At 48.8% G+C, this 27,500-nt stretch overlaps 1 protein-coding gene across 2 annotated transcripts in view; it reads left to right on the top strand.

Moving 5' to 3' along the window:
* Positions 1–21,631: 21,631 nt before the first annotated feature.
* LOC149345200 (monocarboxylate transporter 12-B-like) overlaps positions 21,632–27,500 on the top strand; it is a 103,968-nt gene continuing 98,099 nt past the window's right edge. The window contains exon 1 of one of the 2 annotated variants that reach the window (XM_089546504.1): positions 21,632–21,741. The gene's annotated coding sequence lies outside the window, so the exon portion shown is untranslated. The remainder of the gene's footprint in view (positions 21,742–27,500) is intronic. The other variant, XM_089546507.1, reaches the window with a different exon arrangement.

The raw sequence follows: 27,500 nt of genomic DNA, 5'->3' as shown, positions 1-27,500 counted from the left end.
AAAGTGCACGGAGCGCTGTCGCGTTATGCGGGGTGCCCGGACGCAGCGCGGATCGGAAGCGATGACCGTTTGCGCGATGCGAAAGCGCCATTTATTGATGCACCAAATGGGCAGCGCTTTGTGTTCTCCTTACGAGCGCAGTTTCAACGCAGGAATGCATTTAACGACTACATTTCCATTCTCTTTATCAGCAGATTTCTGTGCATCTGTCCTCCCTAGCGTCCACACCAGGAGAAAATTACAATCTCCAATTTTGTCACTATCACTGGCGCGTGCAGAGTGTAGTGAGGTCAAAGAAATAGGTCGGTGAAGGTTTATTGGGGTTTAACGTCCCAAAGCGACTCGGGCTATGAGGGACGCCGTAGTTGAGGGCTCCGGAAATTTCGACCACCTGGGGTTCTTTAACGTACACTGACATCGCACGGCACACGGGCCTACATAATTCCGCCTCCATCGAAATTCAGCCGCCGCGGCCGGAATCGAACACAATAGCAATTACCTACTGATTAGTTATAACGTTTCGTGCAAATTAAACGACAACAGCGCCCCTTCGAAAGTTACTGTCGCTTTATAAGCACCGTAAAAATTTAGGGGGCACTTTGACTGTCTAAAGTGGGTAGAGGCGGAAGCGTTTTCCGCACCACCTTCGCTGTTTCTGTGGCACTGGTGGCGTCACATAAAATTGAGTACTAATTACTAAGTGATGACAAATCACTAACTAATGGTTAATTACTGATTAATGCCTGAATACTAATTAACTGCTAATTAATGATGCTTAAGCTTCGCCTTTAGGAGTGGAACGCGACAGCGCGTTGTAGCGCTGCCAGGGAGTCCACGGAACGCCACCACCCGTTCGGCGCGATGCCTTGCCCTTTGAACGCAACGCTTTTTGAGGAAAGGAAATGGCGCAGTAATTCTCTGTCATCTCGGTGGACACCTGAACCGCACCGTAGAGGAAGGGAGGAAGTGGGAGTGAAAGAAGATAGATAAAGAGGAGCCGTAATGAAGAAAATTAAAATTGTATTTGAGGAAAGGAAATTACGCAGTAACTGTCTCACATATCTCGGTGGACACCCGTCAAAATTCAGGGCGGCACTTTTTTGACCTAAAGTGTGGTCACTGATGTGTGGTTAAGATGTTAAGCTTCGCCCCTAAGAGTGGAACGCGACAGCGTCTTGCAACGCTGCCAAGGAGTCCATAGAACGCCATCGCCCATTCGGTTCTACGCCTCGCTCATCGGTAAATTGGTTTTTGAGGAAAGGAAATGTATCTGTCTCTCATTTGTCGGTTGACACCTAAACCTCGCCGGAAGGGAATGGAGGAGGATGACAGTGAGTGAAGACACCGTATTCACTAGACGCGCCTTTGATATTCTAGTACACTATACCTTTGTTCATTCCAAACCATCGAGCTGGCATGGCGGAGTGGATAGCATGCTCGTCCCTCACGCCGAAGACCGGGGTTCGATTCCTGAGCTCGACCAATTTCTTAATCGGTTTTATTTATTTATATGACCTGACTAGTAAAGCTAATTAGGCTCATTAAGTAATTAAGCAATTAACTAAGATCAGTCCCACTTACTTGGAGCATCACTATACACGATCCCTTCAATTGGTTCCATGGTTACTAGCCAAAGTACAATTGGCCCCGTTTGAAATTCGCGCACTGTGACGTCACGACCGTTTCCAGCAATTGAAAAGCGTGACATTTTCTGTCGACAACTGCTGCTTACAACGATGAGACATTAAAGGCTTCCGCCTTAAAATCAGCTCTCTCAGTCGCTTCAAATGCAAGTGCTGAGTGCAAGGCTACGCATCGATGTTCAATGTTGAAAAAAGCGAGGCAAAAGTATGAATTTTTTTGTTCAGGTAAACAAGTGTGCATCCGCCAATAACTGGGGGAATGCTGAGTGTACGCGTGCCTATAGACGCCGGAAAACAGCCTGGAAGGATCTCCTCGTGAATCCGTGCCAAAAGAACTGGTTGGATTATACGTTCGTTGCAGCTACACTGCAGCGCACTGTTTCTCGCGTGAAGGAGGAGTGTAATACAAGGCATTATTAATTTCTTTCGCAATCAGGAAACAGACGAGCTTTGACTAATTTCTGAGGAGCAGAAAAGTGATTCCACCGGCTGTCCACATAGAATCCATGGTTCAAGTCACCTGCTGTCATCGCAAGGCCTTACGGGGCATTAAATTTACAAAGTAAGAATGAAACTATTTCCCTGGTATATCGTCCGCCTTGTGGAAACGTTGGTAGCTTTATGCAGGTTTTCGAATCTCTGCTGGAATATGCTTGTGCAAACAATTTTGATCTCATCTGTAGGGGAAATTTCAACTTTAATATTCTTGATGAAATGAATGCTGCCCGCGAGTTTAATACCGTGCTGCAATCCAGTGGTTTTGTGAACTTAATCGCTACCCCTACCCCAATTACTAAATACTTCGAGTGTTCTTGACCTCATTCTGACAAATATCGAAACAGCAGTCCATAGAACCGGTACGCTGGCATATGATATAAGCGACCACGGTACCGTATTTTTGATTTACCGTAACCATCCTTGCGAACGGCAGGAGGTTATTGTTGTACAGTGTGTTACAGACGGTAGGCTGGAATCGTTTGAAAATAATATAGCCTCACGCAACTGGTCCACGGCACTCAGTAAAATAAATTTGAATGATGCGTAAAATGAATTTATTCAAATAGTCGCGCATATATACGCAATACATTTGCCATTCAACACTCTTGGGCCATCAAACAATATAAGAAAACCGTGGATTAACAAGCAACTTATGAAGAAAATAAGAAATAGAAACTGCCTTTATCATTCTTTCTTCCATTCGGGCTCGGAAGATACATTCATAGCCTTCAAAAAGCTTAAAAATCAATTAAACGCTGAGCTTAGGTCAGCGAAAATTAATTACTATCATCACATTTTTGCTCATATCAACAAAGAACGACCTGGTACCGCATTGAAAATTTTAAATACTATGCTCGATCGAAATAGTATTCATTGCGTTCCAAAAGCAATGACTGCCAATGGTCGTGAACTGAGAAGCTGTGCATTAGCGGACAACTTTAACAATCATTTTGTCAATGTTAATCCCCCAGAAACAATTGCTCTGCAGACAGTCATTCTCAACACTAGCCGCGCTGACACTGTGTTTTTTGCGCCAGCTGACGATTATGAAGTAAACAGCACGTTTTTGGGCCCACGCAATAGCCTATCACTAGATATCGATAACATACGGATATAGCTGGTAAAGTACTTCTTACCATTTATAGCTTATGCTCTGGTTCACATTTTTAATTTGTCACGGCACGAAAACTGCGCAAGTGTCTGGGATTTATAGAGGTGACGATCGTAACATGGCGTCGAATTATCGGATCTCCGTGCTTCCCGTATTTTCGAAGGGGTTGCAAAAGCTGATCTCTGTCCGTATTACAAAGCTTTTTGACAAGAAGGCTATTTTAACTTACAATTTGGTTTTAGGAAAGGTTGGTCGATGGAAGTAGCCCTGCTATTGGTTAGGGAAAAAAATGTAGAGAACATTGACAAAATGACCTGCTAACAGCTGGCGTCTTTATCGACTTAGCACATCGTTCGACTGCATAGATCATCATATTCTTACCAATAAACTCCCCTCCTATGGCATTTTCGGGGCTCCTTTAACTTTAATTCAAACGTACCTCAAGAACAGAAATCCGTGCTTTTGAATTAAAAGCCGATGCTCGGCTCTTTTACCAATCACATGTGTCGTACCGCAGGGAAGTATCTTAGGTCCCCTCCTATTCAACATGTAAACATAGACCCTTCTGCTCAGTTTGTGATACATGCTGATGACAGCGCCCTGCTTCTTTCTGGTGGTAGTATGGATCAGCTAATACTAAGGAGTAATGGCATCCTTTCAATACTTTTATATTGGTCAAAAGGAAACCGGTTAAGAATTTACCCCCAAAAATTAAAGCTGTTATTTTTTTGTGCAAAAAATGAAATAGTCCCAGCAGGTTACTCATTGCGATGTGACTATCAAAACGCAGAAATAGTGACCGCACATAAAACCCTTGGTGTTTACTTCTCCTCTCATCTACAGTGGGACAATCATACAGACTACCTGCGAAAGAAGCTTTCGGCTGTTACTGGAATACTGACGCGTTGCCGAATGATGCTTCCCCAACCTGCTAAACTCCAAATATAACGTCCCTTGTTTCTATCATGTCTAAATTATTGCACGTTAGGCTGGGCTACGACAACTCAAACGAACATAAATTTCTACTTCTTCAGAAAAAAATCAATCCGTCAAGTAGCGAATATGCAGCCAATGCACACAACTATGCACGCTATTAGTACACATAACTTGGTACGTGTTGATCGTATATATGAATTTAGATTACTACAGGTTATGTATTTTTCTACAAGTGGTGCTAAAAACTTTCTAGAAAACCTCGTGTCTCTGGGTTAGAAAAGTACAAACATTAAAACTCGGAACACTGATGTCCTTGAAATACCGCATTTCAGAACAAACTATAAGCTACAGTCATTGCCTCATAATCTACCATATGTACTAAACATATATAAGCACACAACCAATTTTGGCTTTAAGAAGCAGAAGACTCATCACAGGTGAAAACAAAAAACCTGGGTTTAAAAAGAGGCACGAGAACTGCTTTGCGGAATGTTCCACAGGCGTTGTGTACGAAACCCCCTTGACGTGTGGCAGATCGTACATTGGGAAAACTGGGCGCTACTACTACTGCGTCAACGACCGGCTCAGGGAGCACGCCAGAGACCTAAGGAATGGGGAAGGTGCTAATCTTGTCGAGCACTGCTCTACTTGCGAGGATTGTACACGGGTGCTTTCGGGAGTGAGGATTCTGAGCACAAGCAAATCAAAAACAACCCCTGAAACCATAGAGGCATATTATGTTCAGAGAGCAGGGTCAGAATACGTCAGCGATACTTCAGTTCTTTTGTATGCTGCAGAAGAGATGTTCCTTTCAAAGTTTTTACGATAAAGATGAGCAACGAGTTTTTTGTTTCCTGTTTACCTTGCACGGTGGTGCGCCTGCACTGGTCTGAGTGTATTTAAGCTGTGTGTGCGTCCCTAAATAAACAGTTGACAGTCAGCGCTGTGTTCGTCCTACTTCATTTCCTGCTTGTTTTCTTTGGCCGTGTGCCGTTGCGCTGAAAAACTGAGTTTAAATCAAGTATACCAACTAGCCCAAGAATTAACTGTACTCAATTATATATATATATATATATATATATATATATATATATATATATATATGTATGTATCTTGTGAGACGCGAGGCAGAGCGCAGGATGGAGCGAGCTTTAATGGCAAGTATGGCGACCAACCCTTGGAAGAAGAAGATGAGCGATGATGATGGATATGTACAGATGAAGACGAAGGTCGCATGTTGTGCTTACACTTTCTCCCCTCGCGTACGAAAGCGACCGGCCCGGGCGCAGATTAGAGCACAGTAGGGCGACGGGCAAAGGGTTTGAGGCGGGAAACATGAACAATCTCGGCACCTCGGCAACGACGATCATTAACAGGATGAACAGGGGCAACGCGATAGTTCACCGGGGACGTTTGTTCGAGTACAGTATACGCACCAATATAACGGCTCAAAAATTTTCCACACAATCCCGGGGTACCCACTGGAGTCCACAGCAGTACCTCATCACCAGGGTGAAAGAATATGGAACGGTGGGAGAGATCATAGGTGCTTTTCCGGGAGGCTTGGGAGGCGTCGGTATTCAGGCGGGCAATGGCACGGCAGTAGGTAAGACGAGAAGTAAACTGTTCGTGAGAGAGTCTGGAAGAGGTTGAGGGGGCGGAGAAGAAAGACGCTTCGAGGGTGAAGGTAGGTTGACGTCCATACACAAGGAAGAATGGGGAGAAGTTGGTGGTTCTTTGCACGGCACTATTGTATGCAAAGGTAACGAAGGGAAGCATGGTGTCCCAGTTGGTGTGGTCGGGCTGGATGTACGTGGCTAGCATATCGGACAGCGTGCGATGAAAGCGCTCAGTGAGCCCATTGGTCTGAGGGTGATAAGCTGAAGAGGTTTTGTGCACGGTTCTGGAGGCGTGAAGAACTTCGGCAAGGATGCTGGAGAGGAAGGACTTGCCGCGGTCACTAATAAGGACACGAGGAGCTCCATGTTGCAGAAGGATGGCGTTCAGGAAGAAGTGGGCGATCTCTGAAGCAGAGCTGGAAGGAACAGGGGCCGTTTCAGCGTATCTAGTTAAGTGGTCGATGGCAGTGACGACCCAACGGTTGCCCGTTGGTGTTAATGGTAAGGGACCATAGAGGTCAATCCCAACGACTTCAAAAGGGGAGAAAGGACCGGGGAGAGGCTGTAGAAGGCCCGCAGGGGCAGACGTGCTCCGTTTACGACGTTGGCAAGAGATGCAAGACGCAATATATTTTCCAACAGCGGTTGATAGGCCAGGCCAAAAGAAACGGCGCTTGATGCGGTCATAAGTTTTCTGAAAGCCTAAGTGGCCAGCCGTGGGGTCATCATGAAAGGCCTGCAAAACTTCTCGGCGAAGAGAACGGGGTACGACAGGCACCCATGAGTCACCGAAGGGGCTGTAATTGTGCCAAAGAAGGATGTTGTCGACTAGCTTGAAAGAGTTAAGTTGGTGACGTAGGCGGGCATTCGGTGGCCGCGTAGCACCGCTCAGACGGTCGATAAGAGTCCGGCAGTAAGGGTCGGCCCGCTGCGCTGAGGCGAGATCGCCAAGACTGGGAGCTGGCATCAAGTCAATGGGTGCGGCGGTCAAGGTTGAGATAGCCGTCGAAGGGGTAGTTTGACAGTTTGAGGATGCGGAGGACACGCGCGGAGGTTGGGTTTGGGCGAGGGGACAACGAGATAGCGCATCGGCGTCCTGGTGTTTCTTGCCCGATTTATAGGTGACAGTGAAGTCATATTCCTGGAGACGAAGAATCCAGCGGCCGAGGCGCCCGGACAAGTTTTTCTGCGAGGACAACCAGCACAGGGCATGATGGTCAGTGACAACTGTGAACTGGCGGCCGTACAAATAAGGGCGAAATTTCTGAATGGCCCAGACAACAGCGAGGCACTCTTGCTCAGTTATCGTGTAGTTCTGCTCCGCTGCAGTCAGTGTACGACTGGCGTAGGCGATGACTTGCTCGCACGGGGAGTGCTGCCGCTGCAGCAGAACTGCACCAATGCCGTGTCCACTGGCGTCCGTGTGTAAAATCGTTGGAGCATTGTCGTCGAAATGTGCCAGTATCGGATCAGATGTGAGAGCCTTCTTTAAGGTAGTAAAAGCGACCTCACAGGTCTCAGACCAAACAAACGGCTGGTCAGCGCAGAGGAGCTTATGCAAAGGGGCCGCAATAGAGGCAAAGCTGCGTATGAAGCGCCGGAAGTATGACGCTAGCCCCAGAAAACTGCGCAGGTCTTTGACGCGCGATGGGCGGGGAAAATGCAAAACTGCAGCCACTTTGTCGGGATCAGGCTTTACACCCTTCTGGCTAACGACGTGACCGAGTACCTTGATAGAAGTGGAAGCAAAGCAACATTTCTTGGTGTTTAACTGAAGGCCGGCCTCAGAAAGTGCGCTTAATACTTTATCGAGACGAACAAGGTGTTCAGGAAAAGTCGAAGAAAAAATGACTATGTCGTCGAGGTAGCATAGGCACGTTTTCCACTTCAGGCCTCGGAGAACGGTGTCGATCATGCGCTCGAACGTGGCCGGAGCATTGCATAGGCCGAACGGCATAACGTTGAATTCGTATAATCCGTCGGGAGTGGCGAAAGCAGTTTTTTCCTTGTCGGCCTCATGCATCGGTATTTGCCAGTATCCGGATCTTAGGACGAGACTAGAGAAAAATTGTGCACCTTGGAGACAGTCGAGGGCGTCATCAATCCGAGGCAGCGGATAAACATCTTTTCTAGTGATCTTGTTAAGGGCGCGATAGTCAACACAAAAGCGTACTGAGCCATTCTTCTTTTGAACCAGCACAACAGGCGAAGACCAAGGACTCGAAGAAGGGCGTATGATGTGGCGCTTGAGCATGTCGGCTACGTTATCTTGAATAACCTTGCGCTCACTAGAAGACACACGATACGGGCGACGGCGAATGATGCCCGAACCATCTGTGTAGATGCGATGCTTAGCTGCGGTGGTTTGGCTCAAGGTTGTTGCCTGGGTATCGAAGGAAGCGGCATGCTTGGTCAAGACGGCAAGCAATTCATCTTTTTGAGTCGGGGTGAGACCGGGGTTTATAGCAGCTGAAATAGATGCAGAGGCAGAAGCAGGGGTCGAAAGAGCGAAGCTTGATGGGGCACAGGAAAGAACGGCTACAGGTTGAGTGGTATCCACAGAAGCGATGGCTGTGCCTTGACGCAGAAGAATGGGTTCCGGCGTAGTGTTGAAGGCAGTCAGTAGTGAAGACCCATGTGTGAAGCGGAGCAGGGACGCGACGAGAGAAAGATGCCCCTTGAGAAAAGACGGGGGCTTGGTGTGACGAAAACGTCCCCAGCGTTGACGTGGGCAGAAGCAACAGAGAGGACATCTTCGCAGCCGGGGTAAAGTACATGATCAGCCGTGGTAACCAGATGATGAGAAGGCAGGACAGAAACGGCGGAAAGGTCGGATTCAGAAGCTTGTAGAGTAGGGGGACAGCAGGTAATTACAGCTTGCGCAGAGTGGAGGAAGTCCCAGCCGAGGATGAGGTGATAAGCACAGGAGGGAAGCACAGCAAATACTATGTAGTGCAGGATGCCGTCGATAGTGACTCGTGCTGTACACAATCCGGAAGGACGCATTGATTCATCATTGGCAGCACGGAGAGAAGGACCACTGTAAGGGGTGCGCACCTTGCGAAGACGAGAACATAAATCAGAACTAATTACAGAAATGGCGGCGCCCGTATCGATCAATGCTTCTACTACAGTGCCTTCAATGTCAACGGTTAACATGTTCGATGACTGTGCAGGAGGAATTGAGAGGTCGGCGTGCGGTGCAGTTTTACCTCCGGAAACTACACAATTTAGTTTTCCGTGTGGCCAGTTGTCTGGGAGGATGGTGGACGTAGAGGCGACGACGAGCGGCGAGAAGGCGATGGGGAGCGGCGGCGCGACGACCTGTCGTTCGAGGAGCGGTCCGGGAGGTAGAGGGATAGGAGGGACGATAATTAGTATGGTCGGCAAACGGTGGGCGGTAAGCGTACGACGAGTGCGGAGCGTCTTGGGAGAAGTCCCCGTAAGATGGGCGACGAGGAGGACTGGAGGCAAACGTCGGACGGTAAGCAGGTGACGAGTACGTAGCTCCGTTGCGAAAGTCTGGGTACCACTCGCGCTTGTCGCGCTGACGCCGACGGCACACACGGGCAACATGCCCGCGAATTCCGCAGTAGTGACACACCGGCCGACCTGCAGGCGGACTCCAAACAGGACACATAGCGGGGCTCGGGGACACAGAGACCGGAGTTTGCTGGACGGGCTGTGGATGCGACGGGTAAACAGCAGCAGGAGGCGTCGCAGCAACCTGGGCATATGTAGGCACAAAACGCGGTTCCGCAGCCAAGGGACGAGTGACAGAAGCGAGCTCGTCTTTGATGAGATCACGCAAAGGCGAGGACGACGGGGCTGGAGGCGGGTGGGAATCGACTGGCGGTAAGCTGGAGCCGTGCAGTTCCTCCCGGATAATGGAGCGAATAAGGGAGCGCAAGTCCACGTCGGGTGAAAGTGGGGTGTCCCAGGTGTCTTTTAATCGAAGTGACTGAAGGTCGTCAAGACGATGGCAAGTTGTTCGGATGTCTTGGACGGACGTTGGATTCTGTGCAGCAAGCGTATTGAAGGCAAATGACCCAAGCCCTTTCAGAAGATGACGTACCCGATCGTACTCTGACATGGCGCTGTTGACACGTCGACACAGGGCAAGCACGTCTTCAATGTAGGATGTGTAGGACTCACCGGGTAGCTGAACGCGCGTATCTCGCTTTTTTTTTGTAGACAGCGGAGCTTGCACCAGATGTGCCAAAGATTTGTCGTATTTGTGCCGAGAAGTGAGCCCAGTCCGGCATGGCATCTTTGTGGTTGACGAACCAAGTCTTGGCCATGGCAGTGAGGTAGAACGACACGTTTACAAGTTTCATCGCTGAGTCCCAACGATTATAGGCACTGACCTGGTTATATTGGTCGAGCCAGTCCTCGACATCGTCCCCACGAAGACCAGCAAAAATAGGAGGCTCGCGCTGGAGTGTGGTGATGGTCCAAGTGGGGTGTCCAGAAGATTGGGAAGGACCGGGTTGGCTCATCATTGCTGGCTCCAGACGGTTCGAATCGAGAGGAAGAAGAACGGGGGGCCCATCAGGAGTACGAGTGGTGTTGTCGCTGACGGTATCCATCGGTGCGGATGGTACGAGCAGGTGGCGACCGGAACGTAGCTGCAGTCTGGCGGCGGAGAGGACGCAGGGATCGAGAGCACACTCCACCACTTGTGAGACGGGAGACAGAGCGCAGGATGGAGCGAGCTTTAATGGCCCCCGCAAGTATGGCGACCAACCCTTCGAAGAAGAAGATGAGCGATGATGATGGATATGTACAGATGAAGACGAAGGTCGCATGTTGTGCTTACAATATATATATATATATATATATATATATATATATATATATATATATATATATATATGACAGAAGCCAACAGCCACAGAAACCAAGGGGCACAGAGGATATTTTTAAAATCAATTTATTTATTTTGTGGTGTTGATCAATTTAGAATATGTCATCGCTTAAAGCTAATTGATTAGAAAAGCAGAAGAAAAAACAACCACATGCCGCCGGTGGGATCCGAACCCACGACCTCCGAATTACGCGTCCGGTGCTCTACCTCTGAGCTACGGCGACGGCTGTCAAACCTTCTGCTTTCGGGGGTATTTATGTTTACAAGTAACCTAACCTTGAGAGTGTTCATCAGCGCCACCCACGTTCAAAAGCGGCGGACGTAGAACGTCCTGAGTTACCGCAGGTGTGACGTAGAACGTCATCGAACGGAGAGGGTGGAAGCTGTGTGAGATCCCTCTTATGTTTCCTATGGCATCAAGGCTGCCAGAATCGAGGCCCTCGCTAAGCAATTAAGCAAACAAGGAAGGGGAATGAGGGGCTCGTTGTAAATATGACAGAAGCCAACAGCCACAGAAACCAAGGGGCACAGAGGATTTTTTTTAAAATCAATTTATTTATTTTGTGGTGTTGATCAATTTAGAATATGTCATCGCTTAAAGCTAATTGATTAGAAAAGCAGAAGAAAAAACAACCACATGCCGCCGGTGGGATTGTTTTTTCTTCTGCTTTTCTAATCAATTAGCTTTAAGCGATGACATATTCTAAATTGATCAACACCACAAAATAAATAAATTGATTTTAAAAAAAATCCTCTGTGCCCCTTGGTTTCTGTGGCTGTTGGCTTCTGTCATATTTACAACGAGCCCCTCATTCCCCTTCCTTGTTTGCTTAATTGCTTAGCGAGGGCCTCGATTCTGGCAGCCTTGATGCCATAGGAAACATAAGAGGGATCTCACACAGCTTCCACCCTCTCCGTTCGATGACGTTCTACGTCACACCTGCGGTAACTCAGGACGTTCTACGTCCGCCGCTTTTGAACGTGGGTGGCGCTGATGAACACTCTCAAGGTTAGGTTACTTGTAAACATAAATACCCCCGAAAGCAGAAGGTTTGACAGCCGTCGCCGTAGCTCAGAGGTAGAGCACCGGACGCGTAATTCGGAGGTCGTGGGTTCGGATCCCACCGGCGGCATGTGGTTGTTTTTTCTTCTGCTTTTCTAATCAATTAGCTTTAAGCGATGACATATTCTAAATTGATCAACACCACAAAATAAATAAATTGATTTTAAAAAAAATCCTCTGTGCCCCTTGGTTTCTGTGGCTGTTGGCTTCTGTCATATTTACAACGAGCCCCTCATTCCCCTTCCTTGTTTGCTTAATTGCTTAGCGAGGGCCTCGATTCTGGCAGCCTTGATGCCATAGGAAACATAAGAGGGATCTCACACAGCTTCCACCCTCTCCGTTCGATGACGTTCTACGTCACACCTGCGGTAACTCAGGACGTTCTACGTCCGCCGCTTTTGAACGTGGGTGGCGCTGATGAACACTCTCAAGGTTAGGTTACTTGTAAACATAAATACCCCCGAAAGCAGAAGGTTTGACAGCCGTCGCCGTAGCTCAGAGGTAGAGCACCGGACGCGTAATTCGGAGGTCGTGGGTTCGGATCCCACCGGCGGCATGTGGTTGTTTTTTCTTCTGCTTTTCTAATCAATTAGCTTTAAGCGATGACATATTCTAAATTGATCAACACCACAAAATAAATAAATTGATTTTAAAAAAAATCCTCTGTGCCCCTTGGTTTCTGTGGCTGTTGGCTTCTGTCATATTTACAACGAGCCCCTCATTCCCCTTCCTTGTTTGCTTAATTGCTTAGCGAGGGCCTCGATTCTGGCAGCCTTGATGCCATAGGAAACATAAGAGGGATCTCACACAGCTTCCACCCTCTCCGTTCGATGACGTTCTACGTCACACCTGCGGTAACTCAGGACGTTCTACGTCCGCCGCTTTTGAACGTGGGTGGCGCTGATGAACACTCTCAAGGTTAGGTTACTTGTAAACATAAATACCCCCGAAAGCAGAAGGTTTGACAGCCGTCGCCGTAGCTCAGAGGTAGAGCACCGGACGCGTAATTCGGAGGTCGTGGGTTCGGATCCCACCGGCGGCATGTGGTTGTTTTTTCTTCTGCTTTTCTAATCAATTAGCTTTAAGCGATGACATATTCTAAATTGATCAACACCACAAAATAAATAAATTGATTTTAAAAAAAATCCTCTGTGCCCCTTGGTTTCTGTGGCTGTTGGCTTCTGTCATATTTACAACGAGCCCCTCATTCCCCTTCCTTGTTTGCTTAATTGCTTAGCGAGGGCCTCGATTCTGGCAGCCTTGATGCCATAGGAAACATAAGAGGGATCTCACACAGCTTCCACCCTCTCCGTTCGATGACGTTCTACGTCACACCTGCGGTAACTCAGGACGTTCTACGTCCGCCGCTTTTGAACGTGGGTGGCGCTGATGAACACTCTCAAGGTTAGGTTACTTGTAAACATAAATACCCCCGAAAGCAGAAGGTTTGACAGCCGTCGCCGTAGCTCAGAGGTAGAGCACCGGACGCGTAATTCGGAGGTCGTGGGTTCGGATCCCACCGGCGGCATGTGGTTGTTTTTTCTTCTGCTTTTCTAATCAATTAGCTTTAAGCGATGACATATTCTAAATTGATCAACACCACAAAATAAATAAATTGATTTTAAAAAAAAATCCTCTGTGCCCCTTGGTTTCTGTGGCTGTTGGCTTCTGTCATATTTACAACGAGCCCCTCATTCCCCTTCCTTGTTTGCTATATATATATATATATATATATATATATATATATATATATATATATATATATATATATATTGTAAAGACTGACACCGAGACGCGCTGAGCTGAGCGTCCGCTCGTTTGCCTAACCTTTCTTTAATCCACTTCCTCGTCTTCTTCCGCCCGCTTCTCTCTTGTCTTCTTCATCTTTATTGTCTCGGCATCACACTCGCACGCAAGAAAAACGGCGCTCTGAGGTTTTGCGTCGACTACAGAGAGCTCAACAAGCACACGATCCCAGACTCTTATCCGCTTCCCCGTATCGACGACACGATTGACGCCGTCCGACACGCGAAGTACTTTTCATCTCTCGGCCTGCGCTCCGGGTACTGGCAGATCAACGTAGCCGAAGAGGATAAACACAAGACTGCTTTTCGCACCCCTACCGGACTGTACGAGTTCAATCGCATGCCTTTCGGGCTACGTACGGCTCCAAGCACTTTCCAGCGCGCTATGAACATGGTGCTCGGTTCTCTCAAAGACCACGCCTGTGTCGTCTACCTCGATGACATTTTGGTCATCGGCGGCAGCGAGGATGAGCATCTCCGGAATCTGGATAATGTTCTTGTCCTGTTATACCAAGCTGGCTTCCGGCTAAACCGCGAGAAATGTAACTTTGGCCTGTCGGAGATCTCCTACCTCGGCTACAAAATTTCTGCGGAGGGCATTCACCCGCTCCCAGAGCGAATAACGGCCGTCACTAATTACCCCACGCCTGACAGTGTGAAGCAGCTGCAGACGTTCCTTGGCATGGCTTCCTATTTACGGAAATTTGTAGCCAATTTTGCCACCACAGCTGCTCCCCTCACAAATTTGTTAAAGAAGGGCGCGAACTTTATATGGGGTGAACGGCAGCAACGAGCCTTTCAAACGCTCAAAGATCAACTGACTCAGTGCCCAGTACTCAGCCACTTTCGTGAAGATTGGCACACTGAAGTGCACACTGACGCCAGCCAGGTCGGCCTGGGAGCGGTTCTTCTCCAGCGTGACCCACAGGGTGCTCAGCACGTCGTGGCATACGCTTGTCGCAAAGTGTCCGTTGCCGAAAGCCATTACCACTCCAACGAGTTAGAATGTTTGGCGGTGGTCTGGAGTGTCGACGATAAGTTTCGCCACTACCTTTTTGGACGTAAATTCACCATCGTAACGGATAATTCCGCAATCGCCTGGATGTTCACGAAGCAGCACCTCAAGCACAAGTTCGCTCGCTGGATTACCACGCTCCAAGAACAAACATATGATGTGCGGCATCGGGCCGGGGCTCCTAACCTTATTGCAGATGCCTTGTCGCGACACCCCAGTGGTGACGGCCGTGTGACTGCCCGGCCGCTTCGAAGGATGAGCGGCGGGTCGGGGAGGTCCGGGTCAGGCTCGACGTTGGTCGACTGCGCCATTGTAAAGACTGACACCGAGACGCGCTGAGCTGAGCGTCCGCTCGATTGCCTAGCCTTTCTTTAATCCACTTCCTCGTCTTCTTCCGCCCGCTTCTCTCTTGTCTTCTTCATCTTTATTGTCTCGGCATCACAATATATATATATATATATATATATATATATATATATATATATATATATATATATATATATATATATATAATGTTACGGGACGGCGGGCCCGCGCAGAGAAAGGCACACAGGAACGATCCAGGCACAACCGGCCGCGGCGATTCTCTTTCGGTCTCTGTCTCGCGCTAGCTCCGCGCGCTCACCCCTCGCGCTCGCCCCGCGCCTCTTCTTTATTCATATAGCGCAGCGCGCTCTTGGTCAGCGTAGGTCCGTAACATCTTTCCACCGGGGGGGAAATATAGCACGCAGTTCCAACACCACCGGCGTCCTCTAGCGCGTGTTTCGCTTTGCAGGTTGCCATCAGGGTGGCTAGGTGCTCCTTGAGCGTGGTCGTGTCCCCGGCGAAAGTGATGGGGATTACATCGCTCGCGAGCGACATTGTCGAGCACCTGCAGGTCCTGTGTCAGGGGTGAGCGAGGTTGCGCAATGTCAGAAAAGCTTTCGCCGCTGGACAGGGACGAGGAATCCGGTGACGAAGCGTGTGGGCTACGTGACTCCACGCCGGTGTCTCCTGCGACGGCATCCGATAGGGAAGGGAACGGAGGCACCGCTGTCGTTCACCAGGAAATGCACGTTGATGGACTCTCTTTTCGAGCCCCGAATTCAATGCGAGCCGAGGAAGTAGCGATAGCGCTTGCTGCCGCCCACGCCAATTCGAGAATCATCATTACGGACTCCCGAAAAGCATGTGATCATTACTTGGCATGGGAGATCTCCCCCTTAGCTGCTTGCATTCTAAGACCGACTGCCACTGATATAACACCCAAAAGAATCATTTGGACTCCTTACCACCAGGGCTTACGAAGTAATGAGGCCGCGGACGCGGCTGCCCAAGCGCTTACTCACCGAGCTCCGCATCCCAGCTCTTCTGGCTCGGAAACTAACCAGCCGCTGCTGCGATTCAGGGAAATTATAACGCATTATAGCGACATCCACCACCTTTTCCCGGCCCCTGCAAAGGGGCTGAGTAAGACGGAGGAGCGAACTTTAAGGCGCCTGCAGACAGGTACTCTACTCTGTCCTGCAATCTTAAAGCATTAGGATCCTAACACGGATGGGCGATGCCCGCACTGTGGGGAGACCTGTGATATCTTCCACATGGTGTGGGCATGTACTCAAAATCCCCACCTCCCCCCTTCCCCTACCCCTTCCAGAGAGGCATGGGAGACTGCCCTCCTCAACTGCTCCTCGCTTGAGTCCCAAAGGGCTCTGGTGAAACGGGCGAGAGACGGGGCCTCGTCGTGCAGTGTCCCGGACTAGGGACGCCGACCATGTAGCGGGGCCACTCTGTGGCTCCCAAACTCTATTTAAGTAATTAAAAGTTTTCACCACCACCACTGTTACGAGAAACGCCCTGCATATCTTTCACATTTTGCGCCACTTCCTTGACGGGAGTGCATTCCTTGAGAAAGGCATCGAACTCGTCCCGATGAGCCCGGGTAGGTTCTTCTCACCGGCGCAGCTTGATTTGCAGGAGGCATCATCGCGTTGTGATGACATAGTGTCGTCTGACACTAAACAGTCCAGGTAGATCTCGGGGCTGCTTGCAGGCGATTCCTCACCGTACGACAACAGCGAGGGCTTTTGCCTGCCTTCGGAAAGTGGTTCCAGTAAGCCGTTCATCTCAATCTGAGCCCGACGTTCAGTTCCGGTGGCATAGTCGGGAGACGGCGTTTGTATTTGCGTTTGCGGCTTCGTGTTAGCTTGTGGAAGCGCATCGCCGTGATATATATATATCGTTTGGAAGGATTCCTCAATATAAATGTTAGAACCCGCGCATGGCAGCGCGTTCATGCTACACGAAGTTCACACATGGTGCGTTCCACGCGCGATATGCTGATATGAAAGTGCTTGATGTGTCGTGAATGTTACGCAATCAGCTTCAATGTGAGCCCGCGAGGCCACTCCTAGTGACTCTCTCGAATGGACCGCGAGGAAGGGATAACCAGCTGCAGCACAGCAGCCGTAACGCAGAGTGCTTATTCTGGATGTGGTCCCCGAAAAAAGCGCTTCTCGGAACGACGTTCAACAGTAGTACCAAGACGGCATGCGATACACAGACTTACGGTAAGCGTTGTACGCTCGCACGGCTGTGCACTGCACAGTCTACTGCAGCGGTATGTACGAGCCTAAGTTGTCCTTCTTTTCCGTTCCTGATTCGTCATCGGGCGCTCCTGTTACTAATTGCGGCACGCTTTAACTTAAGAGTAATGAGGTCTCGCTACACACGCAGACGCAACTAGGCAGCCAGCCGTGGTGTTTCCACTGCTGCGTCTCTGCGCACATGCCGGCGACTTACGAGGCCCGTAATGGCGCCGCGTTCTCAGATCGCCTGTGGTGCCACCTGGTCTCAAACGGAAGAACTGCGCGCTGTAAACGGTAGCCATAGCATCACAGACATTCAGAAAAAGAACAAAAGGATCTATCCTCCTCCGGATAGATCGCTTAGCTCGGCTGAGGCCTATGACTGGAGAAGACTCCAAGCTAGAAACTTCGCATCCCCGCTCTGGAGGAGCTGGACAGGAGGTGACACGAGGGAGGATGCGGAGGTGTGCGAGTTCTGCAGGCATACCGCTACACTCGAACACATACTATGGAGATGCCCCAGTGCCCCAGGATATGGCAGAATCAATAATGCAGAGGAATGGGAGACCATACTCAGAAGTGCCGACCTTAGCATACAACGATACGCTACCCGCCTGGCAGCAGAAGCTGCGCGACTATACCGTTGCTAGTCTTCCAGCTGCGACGCTGCCCCTCCCCGGACGCCTGCGTGCGGACCCGGAGGGGCACGGGTTTTCTTCTGGCGGAAATAAAGTTTCTTCACTCACTCACCCTTTCTACCCAGGCTCTTAGTGCGACTGAACGCTGTATATCCTCCCACCATCCAACGCGCCCTCATGCTGACTGATCGACTCTTACATGAAGGGTTTTGCTTTATATACTCCCGATTTCATTAACATCTAAACTAGCGAAATTGGTGGAAAGGGTCTTGCACAGCCGTATGATGTCTTTCATCTCTGAGAATGTTCTATTGAGTCCATGTCAAAATTTTTTTCAGGCCAGGCAGCTCTATTTGAGGTGCACATACTGACCTCGAGACCCGCATTAAGCTAGCTCGCAACAGTCAACAGTTTGCTGCTCTTGACACTCTGGATTTCAGTAAAGCACACAATAATGCTGAGCACTCGACGTTGTTGTACATATTACAAGACCTTAATCTGCCAAACTATTGTAGCCTATGTAGCCTGGACCTCTGGTTTCTTGGAAGACAGAATTTTATTGTTTCCAAGACGGAGTTTCCTCTAGGAGATTTCGACAGAGAGGAGGCGTATCGCAAAGGTCAGTTCTTTTTCTGTACTCCTAAACATCTTGCATGTATGCATAAGTGAGAAATTATGTGCACACCGACGACATCGCATTTTTTTTTCCTCTGCGAGTGATACACACACTCTGTGTCAGAGTTTACAGAATTGCGTCAATGTTCTTGACAGCTGGTTAAGGGGCATTCATCTGCCCCTTAATCTGAAGAAATGCGCAATGTTAGTTTTGCCGGTTACTCACCCTGTAAATATGTGCGTGGGCTGAAGAAAGCGCACAATTCCTCAATAAAGTATCTCGGAGTATTATACGACACTACTCTATACTGGCGGGCCAACACTGAGCAAGTTTCTGCAAATGAGTTCGGGCCGTTGGCATGCTGCGTAGGCTTCGCAGCGCTAGGTCAGGCATGAGAAGGCACACACCAGTGTTGATTTACAAAATTTACGTCCGCCCGCTTTTAGAGTTCGGCTGTGTTTTTTTTCTCTAGAGCTATACACTTGCGCTCTTGAAGCATGAGGCGTTGCGCCTATCTGACTGGGGCTTCCAAAGTAAGCCGCCAATGCTGTCGTGCACCCAGTCTCTATCAGCTGTTCCGCCTCTCAACGGTTCAAAGATTTTTAAAATTGTGGCACTCAGCTCCTCGCACCTCGAGTATGATATTTTTTTTTTTGTCAGCCTGCAACCTTTTTTAGTGCCGTATGGTCTCGTCTGCATACTACGCAGATTTGCTCCGTGCATGCTGTCCGTGATCCCTTAAACATTCAATTTACAGACGTTCTCCCAATGTATAACAACTCCCCTCTTGACCAGGTTGTACTTGCTATTTTCTCAAGAAATGCAAAGCTAATGCTTTTTCCTCTCCTTCACGGTTTGTTGCAGGACCGCCTATTATGAGAGGGAATCTCACATTCTTACTACTACCGATACGTCGCAGTGTCGCGAAAAAGAAGGTGTGGCCACTTTTTCCCCTTCATTTGATTGGTCCTTTTCCCCACGTCTTCCCGACTTCACCCCACCTTATCTGGCCGGATTATCAGCAGTAATCTTAGCCTTACGTAAATTCGAAAATTCCGTTTCCCGATTCGTGGTTGTGACGGACTGTCTGTCCATTGTTCTTCATTATCTGCATCAACAGAGTGCCGGGCATTACGCCTATTTAAGTTCCTGATCCCGCTGCATCAAAATTCAGCAAGGTTGTTTTGGGTACCGGGACACAAGGGCTCTCACTTAAATGAGGGTGCTTATTCCTTACCAAAGGCCAACTCCCTGCGGTCCAATTATTGCTTTCCTACCAAACGGTGAGGTTTTGCAGCTACACAATACTTTAGGAATTTGCTGTCTATGCGCTTACATCATCTCCTGAGTACCAGTACCTTCTGCATCCTTGGAGTAGCAATAACTGGCGCTTGCGCAGGCTGGAGGAGCTCTTTCACGCGTTTGCGTTGCCAGGTTCCACTGCTAATCTTCTACCTTCACAAAATGTCGTCTGGCGGTCTCCTAATTGTATCCATTTTGTGCCGAACATACGAAAACAGATCCCTACCTGCAGTTCTGCCACCGCTTCTCCTCTTTGAGGATTACAAATTCCGTTATAACTGTTCGGTCTGCCTCTGTCCACCGCGATTGCTCTTTCGACTGGCGCTTGTTTGCTTGGACGAAGCAACAGTTGTTTCCTTGCAGCGACTCCCATTCTGAGTTTTTATTATTATTTTTATCTTGCAGCCCAGTCAATGCGAACTCGAAACACTACATGCATTATATCGAAACTTGCACATGAAGCTATTGTCCCGTATTCGATCTCCAAGTTAGCAGGTCTTTTTAGTTCCACCATCCAATCTGGCTGGCAATAACCTATTATTGTCTTTTCCCCCTCAAAACTATTCTGTCTCCAGTAATTCACCGCCTGTGCTTTGACCACTCCTCCGTAGTAGGTTTGGTTTGGTTTGGTTTATGGGGTTTTAACGTCCCAAAGCGACTAAGGCTATGAGAGACGCCGTAGTGGAGGGCTTCGGAAATTTCGACCACCTGGGGTTATTTAACGTGCACTGACATCGCACAGTACACGGGCCTCTAGAATTTCTCCTCCAAAGAAATTCTAGCCGCCGCGGCCGGGATCGAACCCGCGTCTTTTGGGTCAGCAGCCGAGCACCATAACTGCTGAGCCACCGCGGCGGCGGACCTCCGTAGTAGGTATGTACCAACAACAACAAAAGATGCGAAAGATAAGCTTGAAAGAATAGACGCATTGTAGTAACCACGTCCGCCTAAACGATTTCTGTACTGAGAGGTGCCCTCACTACTCTCCGGTCATATGACATGCAGGTAATGGAAGCTTATGCAAAGGACACCATCTCACGTAATAGTCAGCTTATAATAAGCGAGGAAATAACAGGAGTCTTGCTACAGACCGGCTCTTTTTCTATCTAGCGAAGCACTCGAAGGAAAGCAGACTTGTGTTAAAGACCTGGTACGACAGATAAACTTTATCCGCTGGTGAATCCGCAATACCCGCAAGAGGTGACCAAACAGAGACTCCTTTAAAACGTTGCAGGGTGTCTTCCTTTGTCAGGCGTTCTCTGTTTCGTTCGAGCTCAAGTTTGTAGCATCCCTCGCAAGGGCACGTGCTTGTAGTGTCCGCATTCGTTCTCCTCGAGCGCGATAGCTTTTACGTGTCTGGTAGGCTCGGCGCGGGCATATCATGGCTATAAATATGATGAAACAGAACAACACGTATGCCTACCTGCAGAGGGGCAATAGAGGCGCAGAATTCATTAGAACACTAACTTTGTAGCCGAAGCGGCGAACTGCGCGGCACTCGTCGACCCCCTCCGAATCTGCCTAGCAACATCGGTCTCACGCCCCTAATTGCATCTACGAGGAGCGCGATGTACACTCGTCTCTCAAGTCCGGGTAGCAAAGAAAAAATGATTTACGCAAAAAAAAAACTGCTCTATATGTCTACAACTAGTAAGTTGGACCTTCATATCTTACACCCTCACAGGGGCCACCCCACTCTTGCAGGTTACGCTTCATTGCTGCACTGTTTCCAATGCGCGCAACTAACACGCACGTCCCGACAGACTCGACCCGCGCCGAGCACCGATCGAGCGTCGTCTGCTAGCCGTCTGCCGCGCACGGGGCCTCGCGAATGAAAAAGGGGAACGGAAAGTGGGTTCTCATCTCGTCGATTCGCGCCGCGCTCCCGTCCCGCGAGATGTCGCGAGACTGCATCGCCGCGCGTGCGCGGAACCAAGCTGGGGGGTTGCTTCTTTCACCGAGCCTTCGTCCGTGCCGGGAGCCCGCACCAGCGGCGTGGAGCGAGCCCCAGCTGATGGCCCGCGGGCGGAAACTCTGGCTGCCGACCGTCGCGCCGTCAGCGTAAGTCCGTTCCCTTCCCGTTTCGCGCAAGCTGGCTGGCAGGAACACCCAGGTGCTCGGGTTTCCCGCCGGGCGGAAGGAACACTGCTTCCCCTCGTACCATGGTCGCCTGCGGGCGAAGCCGACCTCGCGCCCAACTTGACAGCGGCGGCTTACATGCAGCTGAATCGTCACTTGTACCCTGTTCTGCTGCTGCGACCCCCAGCAACCGCGTGCCATGACGTAGCGTGTCCTGTGTGCCCCTGGCAACAGTTCATCTACCGTTCCGGCCAGAGCGCGCGAGGACTAACCCAAGCGCCCGTCTCCGTAGAAGCTGCAAAAACCGAGGCTCGAGCTGCATGCACTTTGTTCTGTTCGCTGCCCGTCTCGGCTGTCGCAGACTGCACGGTTCCGCTGGCCAAGACGGTATCGACAATGGCAGTGATCAATACCGCCAGGCCTGCCGGGTTACCTCATCGGCTCGGTGCAATGCGACTCCTGCTCGAATAGCGCCGGTTGATTGCGATTTAATGACGCCTGCACTGCATTTGCGCTCGTGCCTAGAGTGGCGCGCGCGTGTATTGCGCAATCGGCCGCAGCGACGGGTCTGCCGGCGAATGGAACGACGGGGGTTTCGTAAGACAGCAAGACAGCCTTTTCGTCGGGTACAGAGTACCACCTGCGCTTCGACACGAGGCTAGGATGGAGCTTTGCAAGTCCAGCGCCTGTCTTGTCAAGTCCTTTCATCATCTGTGTATTGCGGCGACGAATTTGAAAAATTGACGCGCGGCATTACATGTGCGCCTCTAGATGTTCTTTCTGCCGTAAGCCAGACTCCCCGGAGCCCGTACTGTAGCTTTCTTACAGCTGCGCCGGCTTCCGCTCGTGAAATTCGTACGGGATAGCGTGAAAGATCGGAACATTCGTCACCAAGGGCCTCACGTACTTCGGCGAGGTCCGCGTCATTGAAGATTGCACTTGAGGCGTCAAGGCGACTATTGCTTCATCGAGGTTAGTGGTGTCGAATAGAATTTTTTTTCTAATACGAATTAAGCGCGAATAGCTAACCTGGAACACCGAATGAATAATGAGTCGCTGACGTATTAACTACCCGTGTCATTGTTGGCTTGCCGCAATATTAACCTAATGCCTAAACACGTTTCTAGCTGACAGTTGGCCGCACGTTAAAATAATTTATTGAGCAATACATATTTTTCTTCAGTGAAAGTAGCGATGCATGTGTAACGATTTAAAAGGCATTGTATGCCAAACAACTCAGTGCCGGCGACAACTAGGGCTATGCCAGACAGCTATAGCGTACCTTTATGTAAGAAGTGTAAACAAGGCGCTTCACGTACTAAGCGAGAAAAAAAAAGAGTTCTGCGCATCGAAGCAGATTTTACAGCTCTGCCTTGCACGTATGCACTCAAGAAAATCACCAGTTTTGTTTCTTTGTAGTAATTACATGACCGTCTGGAAGAATTAATTTCTTTTCAGGGTGTGAACCGCCAGTTTTTGGGTAACTTCGAACGCATTTCTGCCACACGATGCTTTCAGATGCCGCCGTTTAAAAACGCCCAAGTTTAAGGATCTGCTAGTACAATAGCCGAAACCATTGGTGCAGACACTTTGCATCTGTCTAAGTCAACTGCCTGTATTTCCTTAATGTTTCATTATAAGAATACACTCTAAACGCAGTTCCCTAGGAGAACTTTCCAAAATATAGGGCCTGACAGCGACAATGACCCCTGGCAATTCTGCTGTATGCTGTCGCGGGCGAGACCAGTAACTACGAACAGCCAAAAGCGCTTTGTGTCACGAACACCTGCCAGCATGCTCGTAACAAATTTTTGTCGCCGGCCCCTTACAAAAATTTCTTTAGAGAGTCTATAGACTGTCCATAGACTTTTGTCTGTAAGCTCTACAGCCTTTCTAGCGAAATACTATATACTAGTTTATAGGCAATACAAACCCTGTAGACGGTTCATAGTATGCAAAGTAAAGAATTATGGCCATACACTTTTGGTAGACTTTTGTCCGGAGGAAGTCTGTAGACTATTAATAAACAAAATAAAATATAAATAGGAAGGCAATATAGTCTATAAAAAGTCTATAGACAGTCTGTAGATCGTTTTTAAAGGGGCGTCCACACAAGGCGTCGTTTTCTACAGGGACAGCCGATATAGCTACGGCACTGTAACGACAAAGAGACGACCCTCACCAAAAAAGGAGCTTTTATAAGCTCATCACCATCATCATCATCAGCAGCAGCAGAGCAGCAGCTTGACTACGCCGACTGCAGGGCAAAGGCCTCTCCCGTGTCTTTCCAACTAACACTGTCCTGTGCCAGCTGCAGCCACCATATCCCCGCAACCTTAGTTCTTAATCTCATCTGCCCTCCTAATTTTCTATCACTCCTTGCTACGTTTGCCTTCTCTTGGAATCCACTCCGTTACCCTTAAGGACGAGCGGTTACCTTGCCTTCGCATTACATGCCCTGCCCAAGCCCATTTCTTCCTCTTGATTTCGACTAGGATGTCATTAACGCGCGTTTGTTCCCTCACCCACTCCGCCCGCTTCCGGTTCTCTTCATTTTTCTTTCCATAGCTCGCTGCATTCTCCCTAAGTTGAACCCTTTTCGTTATCCTCCACACTTCTGCCCCGTAGATGAGTGCCGGTAAGATACAGCTGTTACATACTTCCCGATAAAAAAAAAAGCGTACTAAAGGGGTCGCCATCACCTGCCGATTTCGAAGTACACTTTTTGCATCGAAGCCTACAGTCGGCGTCGACGCACACACCTCACTTAACTTCAGAACTATGTGCTACCTCTCCTTTTTGGTGTACACACTACGAGTTTGAATCTAGCGGCGGAAAAAATTTTAAGATCAGATTTGCTCCGCCATAAATGAGTGCTTTGCTTCACGCAGTCGCGCTCTCATTGGTCGTCCTTTTGCGGCAGCAGATGGACAACTGCAACGAGCTTGAAAAACCATGAAACAAACTGATTGTCGCCCTCTAGGGGGGTCAAGGAAAACTACTTGGAAAACACCACGTTCCTTGGCGTTATTCTTGATTCAGCTCTTAAATTTTCCGTCCATATCGCTCATCAAAAAAAAAAAAAAAAGATCTATGTTTGGCATCAGAGCGCTGATTAAGGAACGTCCATATTTCCCATGCAACCTACTCCTCTCTTTGTATTAAGCCTTCATACACAGTCACATCACTTATGGGATTATTGCATGGGGAAATACCTATCATTGTCATTTATCGTCTCTGAAACACTTACAAAACCAGGCCATCCGCATTATTACCCGTAGCCCTTTCTCAACTAATGCTCGTTCTTTATTGCATAAGCACAATATTTTACCAGTCCACCAGCTTTTACAGTATCACATTGCAATCATGCTCTTCAGGTTACTACACCGCACCCTACATTTTCAGTTTGTAGACCCCATCCTGCTGATCAATCACAACCCTACCAGATTTGCAGCAAGAAACAATTTTCTGCTCCCCAAAGTCCATACCAATTATGGTAAATCGACGACATCTTTGCAAGCAATTTCATCTTGGAATACATTGCCACCCACTCTAAAAGCATCCATTTCCTTGCCTGCATTCAAAAATAAGCTGAAGGTATTTTTGTTGGAATGCTGATGTGTTATTCTCTATTTATGTATATTACCTGCGTTATTATGATTTTTACTCGGTCTTTGTGGTGAAGTATTGATTTATATTTTCTTTATTTCATAATTTCCGCTAACTATGCTGTAATCATCTCCTGTATTATTGATTTATCGAGGGTCCCGGTACAGTCTTGGACTTTGGGACCCTCGTCTGTACTTTTATGATCTTCTGTGTACTTTTTGTGACCAATAAACCATTCTTTCACCAAAAAAATACCAAGTGGTTCTAATAGTTCTAATAACTATACCAGTGAAAGCACAGTTCCTGGTGTCCTAGAGGTCGGTTGGTCACTTCACCCGCTCTTCTCCTTCCGAATTTCACTGACGAGAGAACGCGACAAATTTCGCCCACCTCGGCCTCCATCCTCTCGTTCTCCGACTACAGGCTAGGACGCGCACCTGAATCTTGGCAGCTTCAGTCGTACCTTAACGCAGCCTAAAAAGAAAGAATATCTTTGTGGTGAATTTGTTTTCTTTATTTTATGCATTGATACTGTCCACCCACGATCGAGGGACCCCTTTGCTAGTCCATCACAGCGCCTAAATAATGTGGCTGGAGCTTCCCTAGATTACAGTCCTGATACAAATGTCAACTTGAGTTTGATCGCGCAAACGGGTGTCCTCGCTTCTCTGACATGTCACGGTGCTTTGCGTTCGTAAGGACCATTCGCTTCAAGGTTCCCGCGTCGACATCGATCCGCCGAGAGGTGATTTCTAGGCACAAGCACCGCAGAATTTTTAACAGAAAGAAATGAACCTGCAATGGAGAAATGTGGCGTTCTTTCGCTACTTCACCCGCTCGAAACGTTAAAGACAGAAACGCGCACGAGAATCTGTTGCGAAGGCGCAGCGTTTTTAATTACGAATAAATGTCGTGGGTTGTTGAACAGCGAGTTCCACAAATAGCTCCGAATATGTCAGTCAGTGAGCGAGTTTTTATTCCAGTCACGTACAGCAGCTCAGGAGAAAGATAAGGAACGTCGTACACGCGGCTTGACAAAGCTCTCATCTCCCGAAGTTGTTATTCACGGTGATGAGAGGTTACAGTAGAACAAAAGGAAAAGGAAATGAAGGCATGAATCAGCTTCATCATAACGACTCTTCAGTAGAATCTCTGTGTGGTTTCTAAAGAAAGGAGAAAGTCGCCTGGTCACATCGACGTCATTTCTTTTCTTTTCTTTTATGCGAAGCATACTACTTTAGCTACCACTTCAGCCCTTCACCATGGTTATGCGCCTCCAAATCACGTGATACATGACGTCACACCACGTGACACGATGACGTCACGTCAGTGGAGAAACGGGGGCCCACCTCGCGCCGTCGCTGTGGTTGTGCGCCTCCAAATCACGTGATACATGACGTCACACCACGTGACACGATGACGTCACGACAGTGGAGAAACGGGGGCCCACCTCGCGCCGTCGTTGTGGTTGTGCGCCTCCAAATTACGCGACACGATGATGCTTCGCATTCTCCAGGCTTAACCAAGTTAAGCCTCAGCCATTTTTTTTACTATGGTAGATTACACCGCAAAATGAATTCAGGTCGCTGATTTCTTTCGTTTGCTGTTTTTCACTTGCGTAAAGTCCCGCGCGTTTCAGCTCAGGGGGACTTCTGATATTGCTCTTACACCTTTCTTGTTAACGGCCCAGAACGAAACCGTCTCGGCTTTCCATACGATTGCCTCAGCCTCAGTCAGGCAAGCTTTATTGCTTTCCCGAACGGCTTGCTAGACTCTGCTGCTTCCTCGTTCACGACTTCTCGATAAGCTAGTTCCAGTCACCCCGCTTATGCAACGCCTCTTTGTGCCGCTATCTTCTGCTTCGATTCAATGCGAAGAAAGTTACCTGCGCGTTCGTTTTCCTCGGTAGTGTGACGACGGGGGTGCGATAATTCTGGGACAAAGTTCTTCGAGGTGCCGCCAAGATTGCTTTTGCGAAGGCACTGCTGGGACAAGCCAAGTATCTCATGCAAGCGCACCATTGTTCAAGTGCGACAACTGTTTGAATCGAGCATGCAACATTTGCTACACAAACGGAGAGACACGAGATGCGTTGCTAAAACTAATGCATATTTAACAAAGTTGTCGGCTTG

This window comes from Amblyomma mixtum, chromosome 5 (genome assembly GCF_055824585.1).
Source record: "Amblyomma mixtum isolate Tamu chromosome 5, ASM5582458v1, whole genome shotgun sequence".
Taxonomy (NCBI): Eukaryota; Metazoa; Arthropoda; class Arachnida; order Ixodida; family Ixodidae; genus Amblyomma; species Amblyomma mixtum.
Note: the sequence above shows the minus strand (reverse complement) of the source record. Positions and strands in the feature narration are given on the sequence as shown.